An 18,013-nucleotide genomic window follows, 5' to 3' on the forward strand; every position below is an offset into this window, starting at 1 on the left:
ACACTTACCTTTCAAAGGATCTGATGGTTATTTCCCCACCCCAGTTATGTATATCTTCTGTTAGATATGTTGCTATTCTTGTATGTTCATTTATACACAGACTTGATAAATTACCCTCAAGGAAACCAATGTTTACTTCAGTGTTCAGGTTATACATTACCCCTGCTTTATCTATGGGAGAAATATAATAAGGAAGAGAGATGCTTAGTGAGAAAATTATATGACTCAACTGGTGTCTTCTTACTCCTGATATTTTGGAATTATTGTCCACTTCATAATGTCGTATCAGTGGCCCGAGGAAATAAATACATTTTAATTGTGGTTTCCTGTATTTCTGAAACTTTAGCATTTATCAACAGAAAGACAGGGGAAGAGTTGTTTTTGGTCTCTTCTTTGTGCTTATAGTCATTCTTAGTTGTTTTCCACTCAAATTAAATCCCTATAGATACCGTAGGTTGCATGTATAGATACTTGTAATGCCATCCCTGGCTTATTCCAACTTGTTGCTTTTTCAACACATCAAGCCAGATCCACTGCATTTTGAGTATTCATACTGAAGGTGAGAGAATGTGAGACTTGAGTGACTTTTTTAATAATAGGTTTAGAGGTTTCACTAAAGAGAGGCAAGGGAGATCTAAGACAGCTAAATTATTAGCAGTTGTACAGTTGCTTAACTGCTGTGAAACACTGTAATAACACTGATATCATCCAGTAATGGACCTGATATCTCTCTTCTTGGCTCTAACGATTTTGAAGTTTATCTCCCATATTTAGATGTTTTTATCTTTTCGGTATCTATTCTTTGGAGGTTGAATAGTAAATACTGAGGACATAGCATGAGCTACAGTGTGATTTAACCTAGGTAGTCCTCCAGTGCTGTTGGCCCAGTTTTCTCTAACTAGTGTAGTAAATTCCGGGTTAATTGTACTGTATTTGTCATATAGCAAATCCAACAACATCCAAACACATGGCCCAGTTACTCCTAGGATTAGCCCCCACCTTTTCTTGGCTAAGGACAGTAGAGACCGGTACTTTGTGCCAGCCTGGTTGCGGAGGGTTGAGCAAGGGCTGGTGTTTAGATGCTCAGCAACCCTACCGTGTGCCCTGGGTGTTATCTTGGCGCACACCAATGCAGATGTGCATGCCCTGAGGACATCTTTGTGCGCAGCGCTTACACGCACTGCACACGAGGGGTGTCATAAGGCCATACTGCAGCCCTTATGGCGTCCCTGTACTGCCGCGGAAAAGGAGCACATTTCATGGCTCCTTTTTCAAGGGTTGGTGCGTGGTGTCCAGTTGCCACGTCCCCAACCCTATGCTACTAGGGCCGTCTGTGGAGCCCCAAGTTCCCATGGGCTGTTGCCAGGCTCACTCTGATTGGAGGTTGCCAAATTTCAATCTGCCTTTTCTCCACAGTCCTATAGAAGATTAGGTTCCTTCAGATAGCCTGGGCTCAAGATTTCAAATCTGTGGAACCATGTGGAGTGGTGGGTTAAACTTGGGAGGTTATTTCACTCACTCGCCGTTATGATCATGTCTCCCCTCTATTGTCTTCCCTTCACTGGTCCCTTTTCCTTTCTGCATCAGGTACAAACTTTTGTTACTTACCTTTAAAGCCCTGCATGGGCTGGCCCCTCTTTATTTAACTGATCTTCTCTCTCCCTACATCCCTACTCGCAATCTCCGCTCTGGTAACCAAGTCTCTCTCTCAACCCAGATTTTCTTGCCCCGTCCCGGATCCGTCCCTTTTTCTCTTGCTGCCCCCTCATTCCTGGAACCTTCTTCCTCTGCATGCATGGCTCATCACTTCCCTACCAGCTTAAGGCTGAACTGAAAACCATGTTGTTATGGAAGCGTTCTCAGGGAATTGTGATTGTCATCTGGCTATCTGACAATGTTTGATGTGATTTGCTTTTATATCTGATGTTTTTAACTTGCTTTTTCTTTCCATATTGTAATTTTATCTATTCCTCTATCAATTGTTATTACTTTTAGAATGTACGCCTCGGGCAGGCTTTTATATATTCCTTAATTTTCTGACTTTGTACAGTGCTGTGTATAATTACAGCGCTTTAGAAATAAATATATAATAATAATATAATAATAATAAAATAATAATTTATTTTTATTTTTTAACTGAATATTTATTCAGTTTCTGCTTCTTCAGTTTCTTTGTGATATCTTCTTCTTCTGAGCAACTTCCTCTTCTGGCTTAGGGACAATCTGCTCCTTTTCTGTCAGAATCATCTCAATGTGGCAGGGAGAACTCATATAGGGATTGATGCGGCCATGAGCCCTGTTGTTCGCCTGAGCATTTTGGGGGCTTTGTTGACCTGAATGTGTTAAATTAGCAGAGATCTACATCCAGACCCTTGAGCTCTCATTGCTCTCAGCTTTTTGAGCATGTGCAGGCGAACTCTGCACTCTTTTTGACTAGCGCCCCTGTGTCCACCCCACTGGGCGCACCTGTCAACCCCACCATTTAACAACAGAAGGGAACACACTGCTTCTTCAGAGTCACATCCTTCAAGTATTTGGTATTTGGCTTTTCTTGGCGGTAGTAAGCTCTTCCTGAGGTAAGCTTGAAATTGTCCGCTACTCGCTTGATCCAGAGAATCCCACAAAGTCATGGAAATCAAGGGGTTCCAACCTCATGTCCACTTAAAGAATACACCTGACACTGCCCAGGCGATCAAGGGTATGTACATCCTGAAAGCTATAAAAACTGCAGTTTTTGAAGACTATTTGCAATTTGCGACTTATTTTGTTCAAAATTCACACATGGCATTATTTTACATAAAATATATTTTTGTACAGAAATATCGCTGCACAAAAAATTCTGTTTCCTGTACAAAACAAATATGTGCCAATTTCACAGGATAGCCATCAACTGCAGCATTTTCTGCACAATTTTCAGTGAAGAAATGCTGTTTCTGAGCATAAATGCTGTTTTACACACACACAAAACTCATCACACAACCCGTGTGTGACTTTTGTGCACAATAAGTCCAGAACTGCAAAGATTCTTGTCAGTCCAGTTTATCCTTTTCAGGAATTCCTTTACTTGAGAAACACATTTTAACCATTAAAAATATCCATCATATCATTACTCACTTGTACCTAACATACTTAGCACACAAGTTCTAGCTCCAATTCCAAGCATCTCAGTCAAAAAGTAAAGTTGGAGGTGATAAAGAATTTTTTTTCTGTATAAGACCCTGAAACCACTAACAGGAGTAGACTATTAACATAGACATAGCTTCTATGGCTGAAAATGAGACTGCCTATTACAATGGGGCCTCCGCATATGCGGACTTTTTTTAAGCGGCTTTGAAAACCCACTAACAACTGGAATAGACTATATGACATAGCTTCTATGGCTGAAAATGAGACTGCCTATTACAATGGGGCCTCCGCATATGCGGACTTTTTTTAAGCGGCTTTGAGCATACGCGCTCAAGCTGCTGGGCGCGCACGGGGCAGAAGGGGCGGCGCGTCCCATTCAATGGGGCTCAAGCATAGGCGGAAATCGCCATACGCGGCGGAATCCGGAACGGATCCCCGCGTATGGCGAGGTTCCACTGTATTATTATTATTATTATTATTATTATTATTATTATTATTATTATTATTAACCTTTATTTATAAAGCACTGTAAATTTATTCAATTTGGAACCCAATTCAGTGGTTTTATTTGGGGCAGTTTGGATCACATTCAAACCTTGAATGTCAACCGAGTTGCAGAAATCCAGACAACTAGTCTTCTCCCAGTAATTTGCAATGAACAAAACCAAAGCAAGTCTATAACTTTACCCCCTCACATCTACATAAAATCTGGAAACACAATAGACTCTAAAGAAGGGGGTTAACCTAGCCCAATTTCAAAGAGGTGATTTTAGAAGGTTCTTTTCCTAGTCACTCATAAAGTCTGCCATTTTTCAGAAAACAAACAAATACAGTTTTGTCCTGGCACTGTCCCCTATCACTTCAGTCAGGAATATATTTTGAAGTTTAACTAAGCTATATAATGTCAATCAAATGATAACGTATATGAACAGAGGACCTCTTTTTTACTTTATTCAGCCATAAACCTGGTAAGATTCACTAATGCACCTAAAGGAAATAGGGGATGATGAAAACCCCTTATTTATTACCAGCAGTTGAATCGGTGGCATGTACCTGCTCCTCCTTAAAACGTTTATTACCCGGAGATGATGTTTCAAAGTTCCCTCTTGTGGCACCATACTCCTTCATCTCTTCCAGCCTTGCTGGAGCAGGAGGAGTCTGAGAATAGCTGCTACTATGACTCCTTTTTTGTTCTTGCTTCTGCTGTCTCACTACTCAGACTTTTCTTCTGCTTCTGTGTGGTGCTGTGTTTTCAAAAAATGCTGAAGACTGGAGATGCTGTAAGGATTTTGCTTGGTTTTTTTTACACTTGCTCATTTTTTGCTTACAGTGAAGACAGATCAAGATTCTGGGATCTGCTTCCACTCTAGAATGGTTCAAGACAATGCTCTGTCTTTTCTCTGCCTGCCATTGAACATTTAGATAAACAAGAACATGGCTTTACAATAGGGGCATGCCATGAGCCTGATCTGATGTTCCAAGGGGCAGCATGGAGCCGCCCTATCGGAGTAGTCTGTTTTGCTCCTTTCTGAGGAAAAGAATCCGGCAACAGAAGTTTCATAGACTTAAGCAGACTTCATCAGAGGCTTATACAAATTAGTCTAAATCAGCCTGATTCACTTTGCTGTTTCATATTTGGCAAATCCCAAGTAACTTCCTGTTTCTATGGCATTCAAGAGGAATAAGATATTTGGATTGATGTTGAAGTACTGTATGCTGTATTTTAGTACGTTGTTGTTAAGCTGTAAAAGCAATTGGTGAATGGAAGATCTATTCTATACAATTTGTTGATCCAACCTGTGGTGATGGTGATGATGTGGCTGTTGTTACCATTCTCACAAGCTCTTCATACACACTGCATAAAATGAATATTATTGCAGGCTAACCACTCTGCATTACTTCCAAGGGTTGAAAGAAAGAAGTAGCACCCAACTTGCTAAATCAAATCAACCTTCGTGAAATATATTAGGTTTTCTTCTCCTCTCCTCCCCCCCCCCCCCCCCCAACACCCCCCTGCATTGCTCAGTAATGGGCTCTTGTATTTCTCAGCCCTCTGGAAAAGATTTTGGAGCTCCATAGGTTCAGCATATGTTCCAATAGCATTTTTGGCTCAGTAAATCTATAAACACATGTTTCAAAAGGTGTTTCTTTTATGAAAAGAAATTTGATTTAAAATATATAAACTGAAATGCAGATTTCTGTGTACAGTTTGTTTAAAAAAGAAAATCATATATATTTGAGTTAACATGTGTGGAAATAACAAGATTTAGAAATAGATTTATTTATGAACATCTCTCTATAGTTCTCTGCATAGAAAAATAGATTGCATTCATTCTGTAGGCTATTTATAGTCCATGTATATTAACCTGAATTTTTCAGTAAATACTCTAACAGATGAAATATTAATAATAACAACAGCACCAATAACAACAATAATAAAGCAGCTCTATATTTAGTTTGGACTAAAATGCAGTTTGATACAAAGGTGACATTGATATGTTCCTACTTAGTCAATTTTTTTTTAGAAATTAAGACATTGGCAGACTCAAATTATTGAAGGGTGTAAATGCTTGCAAATAAAAAAATAGACAAATGTATACTATGTTATAATCTGAAGCAACATCATAAATCAGAAACTTTGGCACCCAGATGTTTTGGTCCACAATTCTCATAATCCTTACTATTGCCTAAGCTGCCTGAGCTATCTGAGAGTTGGAAATCTAAAACATTGGGAAGGCCAAAGAATGCCCAGTTTTGTTCTGCCCTAGACAAATGTTTTAGTTATTGAATGACAACCAGATATATATGAATTGAGAAGGCCAAAAGATGCCCACTTCTGTTCTGCCCTAGATGCTCGTTTTAGCTATTGAAAGATACTCAGATATATATGAATCTGACCCAGGATTCAGTAAGGATGCTGAATGAGTTGGTTGAATAACTGACAGGAGCTGGGAGGAAGGGAAAGGATTTCTAAATATGAGCCAGGGAAGCAAATAGGAGACCATGGTGGCCACCTGGGATTGGAAGTGAATATTACAGGTTGCTGAATCTTGTGCTCCAAGTCAAGGAATTTTGAGTACTGCTTATTTCCTTAATTTGAGGGTGCTCCCCCCCCGCAAGACACATCCCAGTTTAAAATTATAGCTCAAGGGCATAGTATAAGCTAACAACAAGTAAATCTAAACTGTGGTGCAGCCAAAAAGTACAATTCAATGCTTAAGTAGCTTTGGCATACTAACGTTTTCCTGGATTGCACACAGATGGTTAGAAAGAATTCTCAGAATGTTTATATTTTTCTCTCCAACTATGAAACTTTCTGAAGGCTTCTAGTTGGACAGAATAATTCTCATGTGTCAACAGAGGTATGGTTTATTATAAAATGAATTGCTGATAAGATCAGAAATATCTAAATGGTGGATCTGGATGTAGATAAACATCCAGAAGGGGTTTGGACTATCGAAAAACTGGTGAGTTCTTCTCAGCCTGAGCCAGTCCACTTTGCGGGATTTTCAATCCAAATTTTCATATCTCCCATTAACTATGATAGGAAATACAAAACATGTATATTTTTTCCTCTTTGTCAAAAATGGAAGAAATTTACAAATACAGTAGTCCTTTTGGTGAGGAAGTAAACCTACCAAGTTGCAGAAAAAGAGGTGCAGGGGTTTTACGGAAAGAACAGGCTCTCCATTTGGAGGTTATCCAGGAAAAAGCATTCCCAATCTCTTTGTCTTCTCTGCAGGGTATTGTTGTGAAAAAATAATTTACAAAGATTAGTTTACTCCTTCATGTACAATGGGCTTTAAAAAATGTTGCAGGGGAGTCAAACCCTTCCTTCTGTTCTATTTTTATTTAATTTTTTTGTGGTGATGGGGAGAGCGGTTTGGGTAAAAATGACACACACAAGGTTATGGGTACTTTCACACACAGGCACGCTCTGCACTGAAATTGTTGACTAAATTCTAGAGTATCAACAGTACTTTTACTGTCAACATAAGGTACTTTCCCATGGAGGATTACCATGCTGAAATCGTTGCCTAAACATTTCAGAAGTGCAGACATGGAATAGCTGGTCACGCTTCTGAAGTGTCACTGAAGTGTGTCCCCTCGCCTCTCCCATCAATGAAGTATTTGTGGAACAGCCATTTCTATAATAACGGAAGTCTCCATTATTAAAGAAATGGCTACTCTGTGAACTCTTCATTGATGGGAGAGGAGTGGGACGTCTCAATGATGCTTCAGAAGCTCGATCGACTATTCCATGTCTGCTCCCCTAGAAGTGTTTAGCCAACGATTTCAGCATGGTAAGCCTTCATGTGAAAGTACCTTAAGTTGACAGTAAAAGTCCTCTTGGTAGGGTCTCCTATGTCAGATAGGCTTTTGCTGAGAAGCCACAAAATGTGGCAAACAGCTACTCATAGCAGCAGTCGTAGGGGTGACACTGGTGTGAGTTCTCTCAGAGACGATGGTAGTGGCAATATAGCTAACTACTGTTAGTATTGTGCAGAGGAGGCACAGCAGGCTCCTTTTGAATGTCTTTATCATGAAAACTATGGTGCAGTACAGAGTGCCTAAAAATGGCAACATGCCAGCGCCTGTTTTCTCTCCACAGGGAAGCAGCAGCTGCCAAACTGTGCGGCTTCCCTGTGGAGTAAAAAGAACCTGTGAAAAGTGGGTTGTTTTTATGCCACAGCTGCATCATAACCAGTGTGCCAGTGGAGCACATTACATTACACAGTACTGTGCAGATACCATGCAATGCTTGCGTAACAGTGGAGCCGCCCGTGTGTACAGGGCATCACCATTTTTATGCCCTCATCACATACTAGGGTTGAGGGGCGTCTGGAGGTGCTGCCCTGAGGTAACCCTAGCACGTGACAAGGGTGTCTTAAAGGGCAGACTGTACCGCCCTATGATGAGACAACTCAAAATGAAACCTTGTGTCTAATGACACAACTGGAGTGAAGCCAACATTCATCTGTTGACATGCCTAGAGGTCAAAGGAAAGTCTCAAACTGCACAACACTATAATATTTGAAGCATGAATCATAGGAAGGTAGGCATAGTAAATCAAGAAATGAGACGTATTAAAACAACAATACTTGGGATGAGCGAGTTAAAGTGGGCAACATGTTTTTAGGAAAGAAGAAGAGTGATGCAAACCTTGGATTAGATCATTCACACATTTTATCATTCATACATATTTACCATGTATCTATATTTGATAAAAATAAATATCTAAAAATGTGTTCTGGGAAATTTTAGTTCAGCTTTATTATGACCTCTCCTGCCAAAGTTTGAAGCAAGAGTGTTTGAATAATAAAATACCTGAGGAAACTCTTAAGTGAGGGGTGGTGGGGCAGAGGGATGATGATCAGTTGATTTTTGTGCTTTACCCATAAGATGGCAAGTTGGCATTCTATGAGATCTTTATAATAATGTGTACAGCATCCAATTTTGTATCTCCCTTATAGAAAATGGAATCTCTTATCCTAATAAAGGAGTTATCTGCATTACAGAATTACAGTACATGGTGTTGATAGAGGCTGATTGTTATCACAAACTTCAATTAAACTCTTGTGTATGGATTTGAATGGAGCAAATGCATTGACATTTTTAAAAGGGCTTTTAAGATAGGAAATACAAATTCAATAATGCCAAAATGTTGTTAAGATTGTTCTAGTTATTGTTGCTCAACACTGCATCCCCATTAAGGCACACAATAGGTTTTATTAGCCCTTTCCCATCTTAGATTAGATTCTATTGGGTTTTGATGTCTTTTGCCATTAACTACTAGAGATTTGTAGACACTGAAATCAAATTTAAGTGCCAGGCTAAACTGTGCCCAAAGTGTTACAATGTCATTATTGGCTTCTGCAAATGTTCCAGTTGAGATATTCCCAGCAATAAATTCCTCGGATTTCATTCCATGTAGAATTCTGGAACCTAGTTAGATATTTTCATTTATATCTTACTTTTCTTTGTGCGGTAATGAAGCAGACAGATTAATATAAAAGCAGATGAAGAAAAAATTACAGCAAGTAAAACAGAAGCTGAACAAGCAACTCAGGAATATTGTTTGTCATCTCCTTTGCATTAATGAGCATATGTATGTGCTAGTTTATATTCTAAGTGTTTCTTTTTCAGACTGTATGTGGTTTATTAAATGAACACATAATTACATCTCAGCAATTTCAGAATATTCATCACATCCATTTTCCCTCCAAATAGAATCCTTTTGGGGTGATACTCAAGGTACCTTTGAATCGCTGTACAGTGTAAAGTAGGAATTTAATATTACACAATCTTTTTCTTTTTAAAAAATAAACCAAAAACAAATTATGTATATCCTCCAAAGGAAAAAAAAAAACCCTAAACTCACCACCAAGCTATTTCAATGATGCACAGTAACTTTTAGTTTACACTTTTTACCCAAATTTGCTTTTGAGTTTTTGGAGTGTAGACAGCTGAATTGGGCCTACATGCCAAGAGCCGTGCCAAACCCCTTCCTTGCACTGATCACTGCTATACCATTGCACTATGATTGACCAGATGAGTGTGGCCACCATTGTGGCCTACTATCTGGAGCCAGTTCACAATATAATGCTCCAGATTGGCCCTGGATTTTCAGTCAGTATATACAAACCCTAATTGTATCTGAATCTGGAGTCTGAAAAGTACTAGCTAAATCTAACTATGTATATCTTAAACAGCTATTCTTTTCCCCCAAAGTAGCTTAATGGATTAATCTTTGTTGACTAACACTCACCATCAGAAATGGGTAATAACCAGTTAAACAGAACTAGTAATTTTCTAATTACTCAGTTCTCCTCAACAAGGTTTAAGCAGCAGATTTACTGGCTGGTAGCACTTACTGTTTCGGTGGTGCAATGAATATGTTTTTGTGTTGTTTTTCTGGCTTACTTTCAGATAAGAAGGATGGTTAGCAAGCACTGGAATTTTTAGAAGATAGAGATGGCAGGGATTAAAATTGGGCCCTCTGGCCATTACATGAAAAACATATGGTGTGACATTAATCTCTACAGATGACTTTAGGGGCTGGGTTTGCAGAATGCAGTTATTCTATAGTGAAGAATAGTGTTCCGCTTATGCTGAAGGTACTGGTTTTGAATTCCCAGCTCTGCTTAACCAAGTGATCTTTATAGCCTCTTACTTTTTCTCTTCAATATTGCAGAGGATCAGTGTTCTCTAATTGGAATGGCCACCTCATTTCTTAATCATCTCTTCCAATCTAGACAAACAATTCATTGTATCTGAAATGGGAATGAATACCTTATATGTTGGTAGTTGAGTAAGAGAAATGCTGATCAGTGAAAAAGCCAAGTAGAACTAGTGGTTGGATACCATGCTTTATGACACTCTTCACTGTTCTGTCAATTTCCAGGTGTATTGTACTACAAATCCCACCAGACCTAGCCATTACTACTCCCCAAGTGTCAGTTTGAGGAAGACAAAATGACAGGAAAAAACACGTTTGAAGGAGCCATTGACAAAACATGCTACTAGGGGTCAACAGGGACAACCCATGTGAGATTTTCTCTAAATTCCATGGCTTGTTTTCAAAATGAATCACTGATAGCTCTCACTATCTGCACTGATAGCTCTCACTATCTGCACTTAAGCACAGACCTACATAATAGGTGGTCCTAAGCATGGCTACGTTGTTTCTTGTTGTCTTGTTACAAGCTGAGATTATGTACCCTCTATAATTCTATGGTAGCTTCATTTCACATAAAACTTAAGTTAAAAGTGGTTATCTAGCCAGTAGTCTTATCATATGACCTGTGAGAGTCACTGATGGGGAGACTGTTAGAAACAGTGTTTTTTGAGTCATGCCAGGGTGCCTTCTCTTCCTAGGCTTGGCTTTTGGAGCAGGAGCAAGGGCAATATGACATCATGTCCATCCTTTGTACCCAGCATTCAATCATTACTGTGGCACCGTTTTCATTGATAGGCAAAACCTGTCAATGAGCTCTCATCTGCTGCTACTCCATGACTTGCCTTAGTGTGGGGTAGGTCCTTTCTGGCAGGCACTTCTGTTTGCTCATGTAGTTCATGGGATGTGAGTGCAGTAGCCAAAATCTTTGTATGGGCAATTTTACCAGCTCAAATGAGAGGAGTGTGTGACTACAAGGGCTCCTATGAAACTGTCTCCCACCTGTATTACTGGGGGCCACAGATTCGCGAAATGATTGGCAGAGACAGGCTTGCCAATTAATGGCCATTCGACCCCCTCCACGATGGAAAGTGGAGTTGGGTGGGATATTTGGGCCCTCACACTGGGTTCAGAGGCATGGCTGTTAAATTGCTGCCATGGGAGTGTTGCCATGGGGGAGATTGCTGGCTGAGTGGCAAGCTTGTGCCTGTCGCCCAGTTGGGTCTGCTTGTGAGTTGTCCATGAGGGAGGAAAGACGTGTCCCGAATGGCTGGTTTTTGCAGGCCCTGGGATTTTTGGTGTGTTTTCTTCCTCCTTTTTACCTCCCCCCCTTTTGCTTCATTTCCTGGTGTTATTTGTTGTCAGAGGATCCTGTTATCCTTCCATTCCCTTTTGTCTTTCACGCAGGTTGTGTGCTTTGGTCTGGGTGTTCCCCATTCTGCTTCCCTCTGCCTCCGGCTGATCCTTGGGTTGGGGCTTTCCCTGCTTGCGGTGGAGCTTGTGATCCTTCTGTAATTAGTGCTACGCTGAAGGCTGATTGCTCCATTAGTTTGAGGGCTTGGTGGTTGTTGGAGGCTAAGGCCCTGGTGTGGTTTCTGCCTCAGAATTGTCTACAAGGCCCGGTGGCATTTGGTCTGGTGCAGGGTCTTGTCATTTTGTGTTTCTTGGCCATTTTGGTTTGGTCCACTTAGGTCGTAGCCATTTTGTTTGTTTACTAGGGTGAGCCATTTGTTTGTTTTTTACGAGGGATGGCTATTTTGTTTTTTATATTAGGGCAGCCATTGTTGTGGTTGGTTTACTGGTTGGCAGCATTGTTGTACTGATGTTGCTGCCATTTTTTTTTTTATTTTTTTTTTGTCTGTTGGGATATGCCATGTTTGGTTTGTCTACTAGGTGGGTTAGCTATGCTTATTTTTCTGGCGGTGGCCATTTTGTTTTATGACTGTGTTTGTTGGGGGGTTGGGAGGGGGGGGCACCTGGTCTCACCTTTTCCCCTTTGTTGGTGGCTATTTGACACAATTTGACATACAGTACTTTCTGAGCATATTGGCCACGCTCTTAGCTTCTCATTGCAATTTGGTGTTTGAGGTTCAGTCCTATTGGATGTTGTTACTGATAGTTTTGATTGGCTGATAGTTGCCGGTGTGTGTGTGTGTGTGCGTGTGGTTGCGTGCGTGCGGTGGTGTGTGGGTGTATACCGTGTATACAAACCGGATGCTTTCAGTTCTGAAGCCGCTGGCTGGTGTGGTCTGATGAAGCCACTGGCAAGGAGCAGTTTTTTGCTGGCTCCTGCTTGGTGGCTGGCTTTGAGGCTGGCCTTAGGTGGACTCAGAGTGACTGGTCAGCGGTATTGTCTGCATACACCCCCCCTGCCCCCATCTATTTGTGGCCTCACTTATTAAATCTTTTTTATGCATTTGCGATTCTTTCAGTGGAAAGGCACTTCACATTACTTTCCCTTTGTCCTATTTTTGGATATAAGCTAAATCTTGTTTACACTGAATAGAAGGCTGAGTCTCTTGTTTCAAAACTACCTTCCACTCCTCTCTCCTCCTCCCACAAGATCAGGGGAGAAGAACTCAGAAGATTTTGGTTTCTCACATTGTCTAGTGCATTCAGTGGCACAGAGGCTTTCTGTTGTAGGATGACTGGGATGATGGAATAACGTAAGAATGGAGGTTGCTTTAAAAGGAGAAAATCAGTGAAAATCCTTTGACGGAATTCTCCAGGAGAATGCCACCATTAATGTAAAGAAACCTCTGGATCCAAACTCAGGGTTTTTATATCTCTAACTTCCCCTTTTCTCCATGGAATGATTATCGTTTTAATTTCATTCAGGACCTATCTTTTTAAATGTATTTAATTAAGCATATATCTTCTTCAAGCTCAAGGCAGTTCACCCACAAAAGGTACATCTAAAACGGATGAAAAGCTGATAAGACTATTAAGCAAGACTACCATGTGAAACATCCACACTTTAAAACATGTAAACACATTTAAAATATGGCCATTACACTTAGACACACGTTAAAAGATTTATTGTATAGCTCATCAGTCACACCAAGTGCCTGTTCTAACAAGAAAATCTTTAGCTGCCAGAAGTAGAAAGCAGTCGTCTGTCATGTGAGAGATTCCACAACCTAGGAGCAGCCACCAAGAAGGTTTCATCAAAGATACGTTAGAGTGATGGGAGTGAGAGAAACCATCCTCAGGATAATAAAACTTAGGTAGGCTTGTATAGGGAAATATGATCTTTGAATGCTAAAGTTGAAGGAGAAGTAAAATAAAATAATAGTACTTACACGCCTATCCGAAAGAGAGAGAGTAGTAGTCCTAGAACAATACAGTGTTTTTTTCACATTTGTGGCTTTGACTTTTGCAGATTTGAATATTCACGGATTTGATGAATATGTTCTCCTCTAGGAATCTTGAGTCCTCCAGTGTGCACTCTATGGTCAAATCCACCTGATACTGCACTGGAGGACCTGAGATTCTTATGGAAAACACTTCTCTAGGCATTTGTGGGTCCTCCTGTGCCAATTCACAGTCAACGTCTAGCAGATGTGACCACAGAGTTGCACTGGGGACCCAGAGATTCCCGAAGTATGTTTTTCCACTTTCCATTCATAGAGGTCCTGAGTCCCTGACCCCAGAAAAGTGGAAGCCACTGTGAATATCTTTACTATGGTTATTACTTGGCGTTTAGTAGAATCAAATGACTTGAAAAATCAAAAACCTAGTAGAGAAAAAGAAACCTCAAGCAGTGTTTGTTCTCTTCAAACCAGTTTGATTATGAACAGTTCCAATTTTTAAATCAATGCCAATAGTAAATCCATTTTCACTCTTTTGCCAATACCTCCTTTATTTCAGGGAGCCATACAATCACTGTGCCCCATCTCAACTGGTTGACATTCAGGGTAGTAATCATCCTGGGAACTGAAACTGCAGATTAGTGAAAGCAATGAGGTTGTACTGTAGGTTGCTGGCTGCTTGTCAGTACATGCTGGTGGGTTGTGTTGCTTGGGGAAAGGGTTACCACCTATTATGTAGGTCTGTGCTTAAGTGCAGATAGTGAGAGCTAGGAAGCTGCTGTTTCTATGCTGGAACTATCAAACAGAGTTGGAGTGTTTGAGTTGAAATTGGTTTTTATTTTCACATTAGAAATTGCAAATCAATTCATTGTTATTATATGTTAATGTGAATAGCTGAAATAGTGTTAATTCGTTTGAACTGTGATCACTGATTTATTTCTTTTTTTATTGAAAAAAAAATTATTTAAGCATAACAAATCTAAAACATTCGCTTCTCAAAGTTATAAAACAATTATACAGTATACAGTAATCCTAACTCAACTAGTAACTAAACTAATACCTCATTATAGTATTTATGAATTGTTTTTCATATTCTCTTTCTATACTACAACTTTACTTGTTACTATTCTTCCACTTAACCTAACCCTTCCTAAGGCTATACCAGTATCCTCCGTTACTTTGATACTATTTACTAATTCTGTTTGCTTACATATATTTTTTCCTTTTCATAAATTCCTTAATTCCACTATAAGAACTACTCGGCCTGTCCTGATTTCTAGCCCTTGATATTGGTTACTATCACTGAGAATTTCTTTCTGCTTTCTCTTTCCTTATTCGTCAAATCCCATCGGTAGTAAATCACCCTTTTCTCTTTTTAAATATTCCTTCCATGGATTCCACACTTTACCAAAATCATCCAAGGTGCCATTTCCAAGTAATATAGTCAATTTATCCATTTCAAGTATTCCAGACCTTATCTCCAATCTTCTATTCGGCGTTTCCTCAAGTCTCCAAAGTTTGCAAAGGATCTGGCGCCATAATTAAGAAGAAGAGCAGTTTCCTTTTCTTTATTGGGTCTTGTGCGTCAGTTATGTTTAAGAGATACTCCTGGGTGGGCTTTCCATCTGCCTTATAATTTTTACAATTTCTTTATGTATTTGTTTCCAATATTTTTTCGCTTTGTTGCAACTCCACCAACTGAAGTATGTACCTACTTTTCTTTTGCATTTCCAACATTATTTCGGTTATTTTTGAACATCTTTGAAATCTTAAATGGCGTTAGGTACCACCTATAATGGTTTTATACACATTTTCCTTCAACATCACACTTTGGTATATTTAATTTTTATTTTCCATATTTTTCTCCCCGTCTTCAGTGGATTTGTTCCCCACGTCCTGTGCCCATTTACCCTAAATTCCTTCACTACTTCATGTTCTAATTCAAAATTTCCTATTGATTGTGCATTTAGAGATTGTTTTGTAGGGTCTGTCATTATTTTTCTCACTCTGCCTCAGCTGGTCCGATGCCCTATATTTACTATCTAAGTTAAATCTCTCTCTCAGTTGTCTGTAGGTGAACAATTACATGAGTATCCCTCCTTGGTCAGTTCTCCTGAGTTTTCATAATCCTCTTCCCTTTTTGTATCTTAGTTATTCTTTTAAGTCACCCAAATCTTTTTTCAATTCTTCCCTTTTGAATAATGCTTCATTTGGGAGGTCCATAGAGGCAGCTTAGTGCACCACTTGTTTTTATATTTTTTTCCAAATTCTTAAAAGATTTTCTCTAATCAAACGATTGTTAAATTAACATCTGCTTTAATTTTGTCATAAATAAATTCCATGGAGACCGATTTAAATCAATTTTCTCTAAATTTGTCAACCTCTTTTTTTGCAGTTTGAACCAGTCTACTACCCAATCTAACACACAGGCATAATAATACCACCTTAAGTTTTGTAAGCTAATCCTCCGCTTTCAACCGTATCTTGTAATATTTTACTTTTAATTCTTGCTTTTTTTCCCTCCCAGAAATTTCGAATTTCCTTATCCCAAGTCATGAGGCTATATATTCCATTATGGGTAGGTTCTGAAACAAAACATAAATTTGGGTAAAAAATTAATAATTGAAACTCCCATCCACGAGGTTTGTAATTTAGCCCATTTTTCAAATCTGATTAATGCTTTTCCACATTTTTTTCATAATTATTTTTAAATAACTCTATATTTTTTGTTGTTAAATTATTCCAAGATATTTTACTGAGTTAACTATTAAAGCCAGATTCTTCCTGTAAAAAAGTCTTTCCTCTCTCGTCAAATCATTGCCCAATGCTGGTTTTTTTCAACCAACTCTATATCCTGCAATTTTCCGAATTTTTAAAGTAATTTTGTTATTTGTTCTATACACTCATTTTCATTTGCAATTGTTAGGACCAATCATCTGCGTAAGCTCACAGTTTATATTCCATCCCCCTTAATTGTCCTTCTATCTTTTGAGTCTGTCTGATCTTATTTACACGCATTTCCAGGGACAATATAAATAACAATGTGATATGGACATCCCTGTCTCACCCCTTTGAAAATCCTGCATGATGGGGGGTTTTCCCCATTTACCAAAATCTGTGTTTCTTGTTTTTTATATATTCCCTCTACTGCACCTTGAAATTTTTCTCCAACCCCCTTTTTCTTAATACCCCAAACTGAATTCCCAATAGTATATCAAAAGCTTCTCCGCTTTCCCATTTTTATCAATTTTTTCATGAATTTCTATTAATTTAACAAATTAATATTGTCTTTTATTAATCTACCCGGGAGGAAAGCCACTTTGATCAACATGGATCCAATTGTTCAATACCTTTTTTAATCTATCCGCCAATTGACACAATAATTTGTAGTCCGAATTCATAATGTGCTATCAGTCTATAATTTTTTGGGATTAGTCGGATCTTTATCTTCTTTTTGAATCAAAATCGTTATGGATTGTGTCCCTGTTTGGGGCATTTTCCCTTCCCTAGCCTCGTTCATCACCCGCTCCAGAGGATCCACCAAGCTCTCCACACAGTTTTTATAGGTTCATTCAAAAAACCATCTGGTCTGGGGCTTTCTCAGTTTTGGCATTTTGTATGCTTGTAAAAAATCATTGTCTTTGAATAGGTTTATCTAACCGCTCTTTTTGTTCCTTAGTTAATTTTTTGAATGTTATGAGTCCAAGTGTTCATTATTTTTGTCTCTTTAACCAGAGGCTTTTTAAATAATTCAGTGTAAAATCTTTGAAAAACATCTTTTAATTTTGTTTTGATCAGTCAACACCCTTTCTTCTTCTTTTATCATATTTATTCTTTGTTTCGATTTTTCTTTTTTGATTTGATATGCCAATAATTTCCCCGGTTTATTTGCTGACTCATAATATTTTTGTTTAACAATTTTAATTTCCTTTCCATCTGCTCTATCATAAGGGTCGAAATTTGCTTTTGTTTAGTTTCAGTTAACTAAGGTATTCTATCTTTAGGATTTTTCTTTGCGCGTTTCTCTTTCTGCTCTAGTTCCTTATTCAATTTGTCTAATTTTCATTTCTTTTTTTCCTAATTTCTTACGCTTTTTTAATTAACCAACCTCTCATGACTGCTTTAAACGCTCCCGAACATTGATCAAACCAGTTTGATATGAACAGTTCCAATTTTAAATCAATGCTAATAATAAACCCATTTTCACTCTTTGCCATACCTCCTTTATTCAGGGAGCCATACAATTCACTGTGCCCACTATCTCAACTGGTTGGCACATTCAGGTAGTAATCATCCTGGGAGCTGAAACTGCAGATTAGTGAAAGCAATGAGGTTGTACTGTAGGTTGCTGGCTGCTGTCAGTAACTGCTGGTGGGTTTCGTTTGTTGGGGAAAGGGTT

The 18,013-nt window shown here is 39.0% G+C and overlaps 1 pseudogene; it reads left to right on the forward strand.

Moving 5' to 3' along the window:
- Nucleotides 1–18,013, forward strand: part of LOC121929019 — a 144,275-nt pseudogene that overhangs the window by 4,425 nt on the left and 121,837 nt on the right.

This window comes from Sceloporus undulatus, chromosome 4 (genome assembly GCF_019175285.1).
Source record: "Sceloporus undulatus isolate JIND9_A2432 ecotype Alabama chromosome 4, SceUnd_v1.1, whole genome shotgun sequence".
NCBI classification, from domain to species: domain Eukaryota; kingdom Metazoa; phylum Chordata; class Lepidosauria; order Squamata; family Phrynosomatidae; genus Sceloporus; species Sceloporus undulatus.